At 39.5% G+C, this 13,613-nt stretch overlaps 1 protein-coding gene across 12 annotated transcripts in view; it reads right to left on the reverse strand.

Moving 5' to 3' along the window:
- The window catches only part of VWDE (von Willebrand factor D and EGF domains), a 105,070-nt gene extending 92,924 nt beyond the window's left edge, over nt 1-12,146 (reverse strand). For 10 of the 12 annotated variants that reach the window (XR_004627872.1, XR_004627883.1, XM_034668453.1 and 7 more), the window contains exon 1: nt 11,804-12,146. The gene's annotated coding sequence lies outside the window, so the exon portion shown is untranslated. Of the gene's footprint in view, nt 1-8,860; nt 8,919-11,803 lie in introns of all 12 variants that reach the window. The other 2 variants (XM_034668426.1, XM_034668437.1) reach the window with 2 other exon arrangements.
- Nucleotides 12,147-13,613: the final 1,467 nt, after the last annotated feature.

Raw genomic sequence — 13,613 nt, forward strand, 5'->3', positions numbered from 1 at the left:
CCCTTCCGTTTATCTTCCGATATCTGTGCTCAGTTTCACGGCTCCCCACTTCATACCTCAATACTTAGTGCTGGAGATGTTCATTTGTAGAGATCCAGATGTATCTTCCTGCGTCTCAGGCTGATTCCGTGGATGCTCATGCTGGTCTGGTACCTATCTAGCTCGACTCAGGGGACCGGCTGAAAAAGGGGTCCCCCTCTCCTCCGCCATCTTAACTCCGACCACTTAGTCCCATTCCTGACATACAGTAATCACTTGATTAATGGGGCCATTATTAAATTTTACAAAATAATGAAATTTTTGATAAGAAATTAGTGTGAAAATACAGATCTAATTCATTGGTTAAGTGTGACTATGCCCATATGTACATTTCTGTCTTTCTGGGTCTACAGAATGAACAAAAGTCTCCAAAAATTATTACAGAAATAAAAATTGTTTAGTTATATTAGCTTTCAATCAAGAAAACAACAAGAACAATGTGAGTGGTTTTGGAAGTTTCCAAAGGGGGATGGAATGAGACTGTAGCCCTCCACATAGGTAACACTGACAATTCATGTACAACCAAAGTCATACAGGGGAGCCTATCTTTCAAGTGTCAGTGAAACATGTATCTCAGGTTCCTATTTAATGTTGTAACACTTAACCTAAATGAGAAAGGAAATACACCTCAAATTAAGCAAACACAGGAATATAACTCACTACAAAAGGAGACTGAAGAAATTGCCATGTTGAGGAAACATAAGACTTCTCATAAATTATGTCTTGTTGAACAATGGCTTTAATGAGAGACTTCCAATAAAATAATGCCTTTGAAAAGACCTTTCTTCCCCTTTAACTATCAAAGAAAATCCCCAGTCTTGCTTCAGGGAACTGAATTTCCTGTTTGTTACTTTTTAGAGCTACAAGTTGTTTTTACTGAGTGTCAATTTCAACTTCAGGCAGTAATGAAAAAAGGCATGCCACCAAAGCCCTGTAATAAAAGGATTTTGTAGATGATACAGGACATTATCTGAATTAAATAAAGGTTTCAAAAAACAAATCACTATGTTCATGTTTCATTTCTTAAAATCAAATGTATAGCTCCCCTTTAGAAACAGGATATAAAACAGGAAGATTCCCAGGAGTCCTTGGCAGAAAAAATCCTCTTTCTGTGGTCCTCTTTAAACCTGACTATTTAACCAGTGAACAGCTTGCTTTAATAGATCATCATGACCTATTCATAATGATAATCACGGAAAATACAATAGAGTAAGTATCAAACTGGCAGCACAGTTGTGTTTCGTAATCTCCCCGTTGTAGGAAAAATTCCTAAGAAATCAAAATAGTAATATTTATTATATTTTTCACTTAAATAAATTCTTACATATTGCAAAATTTGTTGGGTATTGTAGGGGAAACATATAAATAATACATGGGCCACTTAGAAATAGTGATAAAGTTGTGTCAGTCAAGTTGCCGTACTGAAAACAAGTGACACTGTAATGTTGTAAGTAGAAGGGATTTAATGCAGAAATCGGATGCTCCTGCAATCACTATAAGGGCTGAAGAAAAGACTCCAGTCTGGGTCCCAGGAATCTCACAGCACAAAGATCTGCCCTGATGAGGGGGCTTCCATTGCTGCCCTTGTCAGAAATGTGAGTAATCAAGAGGCTGCCTTGGATATATGGACTCGAAGGACCCATTGCCTTCTCCATAAAGCAGCATTCAGTAGGTGGAGATGAGGAAGCCGGCAATGCCTCTGCCTCTGCAGCCACCAGCACTGCTCCAGATAGCCGAAATGCTGATACATGGAAAACGGAAGAAGGGTCTGGCCGCCAGGCTCACTCTCATGCCCCTAGACACTCAGGACACTGAAGCCAGGGCACCGGAAGTAAGCACTGCCACATTAAAGCTGTTTCTTCACATTCTTTTCTGCCTAAAGATAAGACATCTTTGCCTCTTTCACCCTTGTGGCCATTCCATTTAAAAACTCATCCTTTTCTTTAATAACACGCAATTCCATTGACTTCTCACCTTCCTACTGACAGTACATTAGCATAGCTCACCACCACCTCTCCTCGGGTTGATGAGTATGTGAACCCATCTGTTGGTCTTCATTCTGTGGGTGTTCATTTGTGCCCCCAGGCCTCCTAACACTCCTTCCACGGCTCCCCTTTGTCTCTGTCCATAAGATTGCCTGCAGGGTTCTTCAGGGGGGAGGGGGGCTGCTCTCCAGCCGGTTTCTCTGGAGTTTCCTACCACAATATAGCTCTCCAGACATAATAAGCTCCTTGGAATTACCCGGACTGAGCAAATACTTCCTTGCAGCACTGGACTCCTGGCCTGCAGTCTTTCTGTTCCTCACCTTCTACCTGGCTTTCCACTCCCTGAGTTTAAGTTGCAGCTGAGATATCTTTTTCTTCAGCGTTTTCTTGACTCACCAACCATTGTTCCCATGGCACTCATCCTCAACATTCTCACAGCTCTTATCTTCACCCACGGCATTAAAAATCCCGTCTCCTGGACTGTCTAACCCACCACATGGAGAGGTCCTGGAAGGTGAAACTGCTTCTGAGACATGATGTTTTTCCCAGGGTTAACTCAGTGCCTGAGGCATTGTAGACACAGCTCAAACATGCCTAATTAAATTGGTTCTAGCAAAATTATGAATTTTACTGACATGGAATGGAAGGTCAAGATCCTCAGTGGACAAAATTATACAGCAAGTTCATGAGGAAAATTCAGAATAAAGCCCAGATCTCCAGAGGTCTCCAGATCTCAGAGCATCCTGTCTGATACCTGTTGAGAGGTCTGGCTTCAGATATGCAACTACCTACAAAGACTGCTTTGTCTTCTCAGTTAAATTGTCCCCTTCAAATACTTAAAGAGAAAATTGAAATTTATCTATGTGATCTTTGCAAACTGGCGTTAATTGTTTCTAGGCCCTATTAGGCCTCAAAAATATTCAATAGTTGAATATATTTTCAAGAATCTGTTATTTTTTCTAAGTCATAGCATGGTCGCTTCCAGACCATACTTTCTGAGCATGACACCACCTCAGAATACAGATTTCTTTTTTTAACAGACCACCTGGTCATGTAAAATTTAGTTATGGTTTAAGTAAGTGGTGGACCAATAAATTAAATTAAAATATAATACTTGGATGATCTAATTCTAGAGAGTTTAATTAGAGTCAGAGTGCACATGAATATATGAAGAATGATTTCAGTAAATATAAAAGTGTGCCCTTTTTTATGGGTACAAAGCAACATTTAAAAAGTCAGTCCTCTAGGGGCATGTGGGTGGCTCAGTTGGTTGAGTCCAACTTTTGATCTCAGCTCAAGTCTTGATCTCAGGGCCATGAGTTCAAGCCCGATGTTGGGCTCCACACTGGGCATGGAGCGTAATTATTAAAAAAAAAAAAAAAAGTCCTGTAAAATAACCTAAAAACGTGTGTTGGATGGTTAAATACACCAAAATCATAAGGGAAATTCTTCAAAACAATGGAGAATGACTATACTCATGAGTTTGTATTATGTAATTATACATAATTACTTGTAAATGTATTATGAAGTAATAATAATTTTTAAAAACAAAGTAGAAATAACTTTAAATATATAGGAGAATTTGAGAAGTAAGAAATAGGACATTTTAAATATTTGGGGAAAGAGTTTTTAAGCTTATTTAAGGTGAAGAGTGATTTATTAAAAGTTAATTGCATGTGACAATGGCTTTGTTTGAAGATGGTATGGGAATTCTGGAGTCCTACCCACCATCTATGCAGAGAGCAGTTTGGAAAATATGACATGAGGCCAGGATGAATCCTCAGATGTCCACACAGGCAGTGCCCAAGATGTAAATGGGTGACTTCTGTTAGGGTAAGGCAACTGAAAGTGGTAGGACTTAGGAAGTCAAAAGTGCATTGACAATTTAAAGGGAGCAGTCCATCCCAGCAGTCCATCCCAGGGAATATAGTCCTATTTTGCCAGATGGTTTGTTTTTTCAAGAAAAACTAAAATTTTTTTTTTTACTTTTTTCTTTTTTTATAGTATATTTTAATTTTTAAGCTGCAATTAATTTAAAAAATTTGACACAACAACCCGGTTCTGCCCAAAGAAAGAACTGGTTGAGGCAACTGCCAATTAGCAATCTAGACTCAAGAGGGTATAGATGAGGGAATGGAAAATCAGAAATCTTCATGACTTCAGTAAGTCTAGCATATGGTTCTATGACCTCAGTAACCAAATGCTAGTTTGATAACATGTTATCTTTGATTTGAGAAGAGGTGTGAGCTAATCCTGCAGCAGTTAAGCGCCTGGACTTTGTAGCTGGACAGAACTTTCCAGAATTTCAGCTCTGGGTCCTATTGTATCTCAGTTATGTTTCTAACATAATAGTTATAAATGCCTATCACATAGGGCTGTGGTGAGGATGAAATGGGATAGCAAATGGAAAACATTATCCTCACCCTTGCATACAGTAATCACTTGATAAACTGAGCTATTACTAAATTTTAGATAGAGGTAAAAAATTGAGTGTGAGTTAGTGAGAAAAGAGAAAGTATAGGCCTTATCAGTTTATTGGGTAAGCATGATTATAAATATATATGCTTTTTCCTTTGGGTCTAAAGAATAAATTTCTCTCAAGTTTATCACATAGATCAGACATACACACTCATGTATTCTTTTGCAATAAAACAAACACCCACCATAGGTTTATGTGGATCTTTCTTTTTAGAAAGACTCCTTTTCAGGGAGGGGATGAGACTGTAGTTCATCACATAGGTAACACTGAACATGCAAGTCCACCAAAGTCATATGGGAGAACCTGTCTAGCAGGTAACAAGTGACACACCAAATATCTCAGCGACACCCACGATTTGACACTTGCTTAATGTAGAACAAGAAGAAAGTACAGCTCAAAATGTGCAAGCAAATGATTAAAATACTCTACAAGAATATAAAAAAAAGTCGGGGAAACATGGTACTTATTACAAATAATGTCATATTGAACAGGGCTTTAATGACAGACTTTCAATAAAATGAAGCCATTGAATAGACCTCTTTCTTCCCTTTTAACTACCAAAGAAAATTCCCAGCCCTGCTTAAAGGCACTTATACATATGCTGATTATATGTCTTATATTATTGACTATTAGTTTATATTTATTATATTGTTATATTAAATACTATTAGTTAATAATAATTGAATGTTCCATTACAGTACATTATTTTATATTAATCTTTGGGAATTATCAAATAAATAAAAAATACAATGTATGATTTATTCTGTATGCTGGAATTTACATGAAGACTTTCCAGGAAGGAACTTTATATTTTGTGTTAGGATTTTATTTTTAAGTAATCTCTACACCCAATGTGGGGCTTGAACTCATGACCATGAGATCAAGAGTTGCATGCTCTACTGACTGAGCCAGCCAGGTGCCCCAGGAATCTTATGTTTACATCAAAACTTTTTACTAGATTCTATGAGACAGAACACAGCAAGAAAGTTTGAAAGTGCCCCTGGCATCTCCTGTTCTTTTCTCTATTTCCTGAAAGGTTTCTTGCTATGCTAATTCTTATTCAATGATGTTGTTAACGTCTTTCCTTGGCCTATTCTTCTTACTTCGTCCATGTTTGTAATATTTTTGCATTATCCATCAACTCTGATGCTTTATCTATTTTTCTTGCCCGCTGAATTACAAATGTGTTTCTCTAGTTCTGGCCTTTTGCCTGGGCTTCAGTTTCATATAATCAGAATCAGCCCCCAACATGACCAAGACTTAGCTTATTTATAATGTATACATTTGTCTGTGATCTTGGCTGTGTGTAATTCCTCAGCCTCAGCTCCTCAGACTTCTTGCTTCACACTTAGACATCATGAAAATGAACTCTGTTCTCATCTCCAGTACACTTGCTTTTATCTACTGGTATCGACATTTTATCTGTTTCAAGTTTTATCTTACCCACTAAGCTCTAAGCTCCATGAGGAGCAGAACCGTGCTTATTACACATCTTTGAGAACCCAATGCCTAATTTAGTGCTTAATACTGATAACAAAAATATTGTTGAATTGAATTGGACCAACTAAAATGAATCTATTTCAAACCTACATCTGTCATAAAGATCTCTTCCAAATACCCTTAATATGGACTTTTTATATCTGTGGAATTTATATTTAGATGAGAGAATGCTTACTCAAGGGTATATTTTAAAATTTGTCTAATTTTGTCAATAAATTCCTCAGAAAGCAATAATAATTTGTATTTCAACCAGCAATGCATGAAAGTTGCCCTTTTTCATATTCATGGGAGTATCAGATAGTATACTTTTTTTTTTAAGTAGGGATGTACTGTATGGTGACTAACATAATATAATAAAAAATTATTATTAAAAAAAAAAGTAGGCTCCACACCCAGCATGAAGCATAATGCAGGGCTTGAACTCACAACCCTGGGATTAAGACCTGAGCTGAGATCAAGAGTCAGACACTCAACCAACTGAGTCCCCTGGGCACCCCATAGAGCTCCTTTCAATACACTTTCCTTCTCTTTGGGATCTTAATCCCTTGTGTCCTAGCTGCTTTAGTATATACTCTGATGCCTTCAAGCAGCTAATTTTATTATTTGATATAAGCTACTCTATACAGAAAAAAACATGTCAAGAGCAGTCATAACACCAAGCTCCAAAGAAGGAAACAAAACAGATATAGATATGTGTGTGTGTGTGTGTGTGTATACACACACACACACACACACACACTATATATATATATATATACACACACACACACATTATACACACACACACACACACACACATCTACACACATATTTTGGGTACCATGAGGAAAGAAGTAGCTTGTGGTATCAACTCCTCCCCTTTTCACTGAGCAGAACATTCTTGCGGGCCAGACTCTTCTCAACTTCATTTTTTGGCAGGCACAGCAAAATCAGTTTCTTCTAGACCATGTCTTGATTATTCTAAGGCATGCCTCTTAAGTTATTAATTCAAAGGGAAATCTAGTGTTTTGTGCTGGCTCTGTATTCAGAATCCAAATAAATGTGATATTCGTTACCATCAATGCTACTTACTTCTTGAGGATCAACCTTCTCACAAGGCACAAGCTGTGGGAGTGCTGACAACACTGACTCCATCTTTGGCCTTCCATCTTGTTCATGCCCACAGGATGGCCTCCCTCAGGACTATGTTTTCCAGGATGCTGGAAGTTAACCTATGCCCTGACCAGAATTCGGGGAGGCTTGTTCTTCTTTTTTGTTTGTTTTTTTAAGATTTTATTTATTTATTTGACAGAGAGAGAGAGACAGCCAGTGAGAGAGGGAACACAAGCAGGGGGAGTGGGAGAGGAAGGAGAAGGCTCCCAGGAGAGGAGCCTGATGAGGGGCTCGATCCCAGGACCCTGGGATCACGCCCTGAGCCAAAGGCAGATGCTTAACGACTGAGTCACCCAGGCACACCAGGCTTGTTCTGATCTTCCCTAAAGTGGCACACAGAGGCTCCATTTTAGATAACTAATAGAGGCGACCGGTGCACCAAAGGCTCCATGTTAGATAAGTGCCCTTAGACTTCACTGCAATGCCCTAGCTCTGTAAAACCTGTGGATTACGGTATCCAGGGGCCGAGAATAGCTGTGTAGCACCTGGACTGTTGTCCCCACGCTGCTGTCAGTAAGTTACCCTGAATAAATCTCCGTGTAAATGGTATGCACTGGTTTCCTTCATTTTTCAGCCTCAAAGTGCCTTCGGTGCACCAAAGGCTCCATGTTAGATAAGTGCCCTTAGACTTCACTGCAATGCCCTAGCTCTGTAAAACCTGTGGATTACGGTATCCAGGGGCCGAGAATAGCTGTGTAGCACCTGGACTGTTGTCCCCACGCTGCTGTCAGTAAGTTACCCTGAATAAATCTCCGTGTAAATGGTATGCACTGGTTTCCTTCATTTTTCAGCCTCAAAGTGCCTTCACAGTTTGGAGGATACTTTAGTGTCCCTCTTTCACCTTTTAACACCAACGTATATTTCCACCATCAGAACCAGGAAGCTATTCCTACCAAGGCATCAGCCCCTGAGCTGTTATACTAAAGTAAAGTCCCACTTCTCATTGATTTGTAACACCTCAGTTATATGTAGTATGAGCCTAATTGTTATTGGTAAATCTATTTTATATTTATAGTAATATTAGGAAGTAGATTCTTGTATTAACCAAGTCACAACCATATTCTTTCTTTTGATTTATTTTCATTACAATTGTAGTCCGTAAAGTACATAACATAAAGAAACGTGATGCTTAGCCTTTTTGCGAAGCCCACAAACCAACAAGGTTTAAGGAAACTCCGATTTTAACAAATCCACACAACCTGGAGAGTAAGGCAGCTAAGTAGAAACACAGTTTACTAAAAGTGAAGATCAAGGATAATGGTGGAGTTTTAGAATAACAATATTAAGATGGTGATAAGCATTTTTTTTTATCTAAAGGTAGACTGGCTAAACTAGACTGCAAAGAATCCATGCAGTCATCTGTTTCACTCATATAGGACTGGATACTTAGTATATTTGACAAATTAACAATTGCATTCATTTTTACATAAGATTTTATTTATTTATTTGTCAAAGAGACAGAGAGAGAACACAAGTTGGGGGAGCAGCAGGCAGAGGGAGAAGCAGGCTCCCCACTGAGCAAGGAGCCCTATGCAGGCTCCTAGGTAACTAGGATAATGACCTGAGCCAAAGGCAGACACTTAACCCACCGAGCCAGCCAGGGGTCACAAATTAAAGTCAACAGCCATTTAGTGAGACTACTGGGTTCATATGATTCTAACCCTTCTCTAACATCAAGACACTATATGAATTTGAGATGTTTTACCTTTAAAATTGTCACAAGTTCTTCCCAGCTCCTTTTCCATTTAAATCTTTGGTAGGCTCTGTCATGAATAATGCTAACATTAAAACAGCAGCAACAACAGGAGCACAAATTAAAACCCCTAAACTATCAATATCAAATTTTTCAATAGTCACATGTATCATTTTACTTTCCTCATTTAGATATACATTTTCCTGAAAGCAGAGCACTTGGAGAATTTGCACTGCTTTTCTTTTTCCCAATTCATGTATATTTTCCTCTGGAACTAACAACAGGTGCTCAATATACAAGTTGAATTAATAAATGCATTCTGTTGATTCAGTTCACTGAGATGGCAGAAGACATAAATACAAACTCTAAATGCTCAAGACACAGAATACCATGAAGAACCATAAAGAAGAAATAGTGTATCAAACATACTGTTACTTACAAGAACTGGTAAGTTCAAAACCAAAACCACTGCCACTTTGTTCTGATAAGACCAGTCAGGATTCTTCAGATAAGTTTGAGAATCAAAAGCTTTGTGAAATATAATATAAATTTAAAAGGTTCACAAGTCTGCTTTAATGGCCAAGTTTTTGGAAACTCTAACAGTATGTAAAATGATATACATAAATGAATGCCAAAAGTAAACTTCCTTTGCAGCATTAAATACACTCCACTTTTCATCATATAATACAGTACAACTCTGTTACCAAAAATATCTACATTTTTGGAAGCTACATTTTCACGTGGATAGTTACACTGTTATGACATATCTAAAATGGATCCATCTGTGCCCTCTGACACAGGAGAAACTTACCCAAAAAATCCCAATATGGAATACGACAAAAATAGTTCCTTAAATATCTACTGTATTACAAATGGCATCCAAGTATAAACATGAAAGATTAGACAAGAAGGAAAATGTTTTTGTTGTTCATAGTACAAAACAACCTAGAATATTTTTTTTGAAGACGAGCAAAACCACTAGTTTGCCACTAAATATCTTTGTGCTAATTCCACTCACTTTCCAATGTAAAGCATCAGATCTGGGATATTTTAACTGCATCCTCATTGTGGTAGGTATATACGAGAGAGGAGAAAAACAGATGAAGATTATTTTCAAGTCTATATTAGTTCTGTCCACGTTTGAATAAACTCTAAGATAGTATTGGTGTATAAACTAAGAGGTTGTGATGACTGCAAATACTTGATAATATCATATATTATTGTTGGGCTAGCTGTTCAAAAAACTGTAAGAAATATACAATAAAGGAAGGACACTATTACCCCCTTACATGTGAACAAACAAAAACAAACAAAATCTTAAATGAAAATACGTAAGAGAATTTTCCTCAGTGCCTGCTGTATGTCTTCAGAATATGTCTTATAATTAGAAATATGTCAACAATTTTAACTAACTCTTCTTTTGACTTACAGTTAATTCCTCTATACAGCTTCTTCTGCAGGAAAACAGATGTAAAATAGCTTATTCCCCATATAAATGTTTCCATAATGGTCTGAGTTTTCAATGAAAATTGACTCTATTATCTTTATTATTTTATTTTGATACTAAAATGAAGTATCAGTTATAATTCTATGATAATATTCTGGTAACGCAACTATCACAATATAAAAAGTCATTGACTCCATTATTGCTTGCATATACTATGAAACTAAGGTGTTCTCTAATAGCACATCTCAAAGATAAATCTTCTATATTTCTGGTGCTAGTGACTTATAAATGACTCTAACTGAAATTATCTTCCAGTTTAATAAGGATTACTTAATTGAATATTTTAATGCCCTATGATGCTTGTTAAATATAAACGATACTGAATAAACATTCATTTCCTCTCACTTCCCCCTTGTATCTCTACTCAATTAAACAAAGGATAATAACCACTTTCCTTTCATAGGAGCTTAGAACCTGGTAAGTGATAATATTTGTCTTAGAGAGTTGCCATTACTATTTATGTGATGGCTGAAAGGGAGATACGTGCTCTATAGTAAAAATATAAACTTTGGCCAAATATTTTCTTGCAAAATATTTTGTCTATTTAAAAAATGCATCTTTTATATTACATAAATCCACTTTTAAACATTCTTTATGAAGACATGGTATTGCTATTGGAGAAAAATGGAAAGCACTTACATACTCAGGTGTGTTTTCAGGATACGATCTAATAAATTGGGTTTAAAAATCATTTTTAAATTGTGTGGTGGGTGAGAGGATAGCACCCTACTTTTACAAATCAAACTAACCTTAATAAAATAGACTAAAGTCAATAATAAAAAGACAAAATCATATCCTAAACAGTTAAGCCTTGCGCTTAACCTTTTTAAAGCTGTACATGATTGTACTTCCCACACACGACAGATTTTGTTTTTGTGAAACATAAGAGTATTTGGAAAATAAGAACAAAGTACCTTTCCTTTAATATTCCTGTCTGTATATCTACCGAACAGTAAGTAGGAATGACTAAGGAAAGCCATTGCTGTTTTGAGCACTGTGTATTAAGCTAGGTTTTCTTTGGCCAGATTAAAGGAGTTGGGGACGGGAAAATCTTCCCTCAACAGAGATCTAATTTACAGTGGCAAAAGAGATTGTGACAGAATCGGGGTCTGATTATCTTTTTGCTAAGTAGAATTTCCTTGCCACTAGGGTGCCTTCAGGATCTAGTAGAAGTTTCTCACAGATTATTAGAGAGATTTTAAGGAGTAGGATATCACTGGAAAAACAACAGGACCACGAGAAGGAAACAACCACCGCCAAGGACGCTCGGGAAAGCTAAAACCACCAGGGGCAAAGAGGCCACTGCAAAGGCAGGCGACGCCGGGGTCGGAACCAATCACAACACCCAGCGGTACGTAAAGATGCCTCGTGACACTCCTCCTGTCTCCTGACAGTAAGGCCCCCATTTCCGCGCCAGCCGGCGCCCCGCGCCCCACTCAGCCTCCTACCTCTCCGACCTGGCTCGTGACGTGGGTCAGGCTTCGCCAGGCGCCGCGGCGGCGGGGGCGGCAAAGCTGTCCCAGAGCCCGGGCTGCGGGGACCGGGAGGATGGAGCCACCTCCGGACTTCCCTCGCTGTTCCGGCTACTTTTCGGGTTGGCCAGGGGTCCTGGCTCGCGGTTCTGCCGGCCCACGGCCGGGGCAGCGAAGTGAGGCTGCGCGGGGCTCCGGCGTGACCCCCACCCGCAGGCCCTCCCGCTGTTTCTCGCTCTAGCACCCCACTGCCCTCGCTCTACCCCAGGGAGGGCTCACCGCGTGGGGCTGGGCACGGGGCATCTCGCTAAACTGTAATTGTTTGGGGAAGGCTTAGTAGCTCTAGAAACTGCAGAGAGGAACTTGAAATATGAAGCAGGTGTGGTTCAGTTGGAAGGGGTGGTGCCCCTGACTGTCCCAGCTGACAGATTCTTTTTTAGATTTTATTTATTTATTTGAGAGAGAGGAGAGAGAGCGCGCCAGCACCTGAGTGAGGAGAGTGGGGAGGGGGCAGAAGCAGAGGAAAGGGTATGAGAGGGAGAAAGAATCCCAAGCAGACTCTCCCTGACCATGGAACGCACCAGGGCTCCATCTCAGGACCCTGAGATCATGACCCTGAGATTATGACTTGAGCAGAAACCAAGAGTCAGATGCCCAAGGACTGACCCTGAGATCATGACCCTGAGATTATGACTTGAGCAGAAACCAAGAGTCAGATGCCCAAGGACTGACAGATTTTTAACCCTCCAATCTTTTGTGCTGGATTGCTCCTGCAAACCATGCTTCTCAGAAGATGCCCCTGCCGCCTTCCTTCTCAGTGAGGAAGCAGAGGCTAACGGTGCAACAGCAGCAATCCCTCTTTCCCTGCAGCTTTCACAGGATTTAAGAAATGAAAGGAGCAACCTAAGACACACTTCGGACCTGCGGCACCAGTAAGCACTGTATGAAGGTGTGTCCAGAGTTCCTTCAGGCCAACCTCCCTGCTGGCTCTATGCCAGTAAAACCAAATGCCTATTGAACAGCTTTCCCATGGTCTCCAGATTCAGTTCACCCATCCCTCCCATTCACATACCTGTTTCAAAACTTCTCTTTTCCAGGGATACCTGGGTGGCTCAGTCATTAAGCGTCTGCCTTCAGCTCAGGGTGTGATCCCGGTGTCCTGGGATCGAGCCCCACATCAGACTCCTCTGCTGGGAGCCTGCTTCTTCCTCTCCCACTCCCCCTGCTTGTGTTCCCTCTCTCGCTGGCTGTCTCTTTCTCTGTCAAATAAATAAATAAAATCTTTTTAAAAAAACCCTTCTCTTTTCCATGCTTTCCTATCTTAGGAATGATTACTTCACTTAAATAAAATAAATTAGATCCTGGTAATAGTGTGAATTGTGCTGATGAGGAAAGGTAGGTCAAGGGTCTGAGAGGACACTTATTCGGTAGGTTCACGAGAGTTAGGAATAAGGCCCATTATTCGTCTCAGAAGACAGAGTTGCTTCTGCAACCCCAGCCGAGAGACTCGGCTTCGATATATGAAGGTGCCAGATCACCTGCTTAAAAACTCAGCTGCTTTATCCTCTAATTTTTTTCACCCTCAAATATTTAAAAAAAAAAAAACCAAAAGACAAAACCCAAGTTGATATGTAATCACTACCCATTGGCTCTACTGGCCTACGACGTTTTTGGAGAGGGTCATCAAGAGGACAGACCACTGGTTGGCATGAGAGCTGACATGAGACCACTGGTTGATATGACACCTCTTCCTCTGCCCTTGGCATGTATGATCTACCCACTGTTC

The sequence above is a fragment of the Ailuropoda melanoleuca genome, chromosome 1 (assembly GCF_002007445.2).
Source record: "Ailuropoda melanoleuca isolate Jingjing chromosome 1, ASM200744v2, whole genome shotgun sequence".
Classification (NCBI taxonomy): Eukaryota; Metazoa; Chordata; class Mammalia; order Carnivora; family Ursidae; genus Ailuropoda; species Ailuropoda melanoleuca.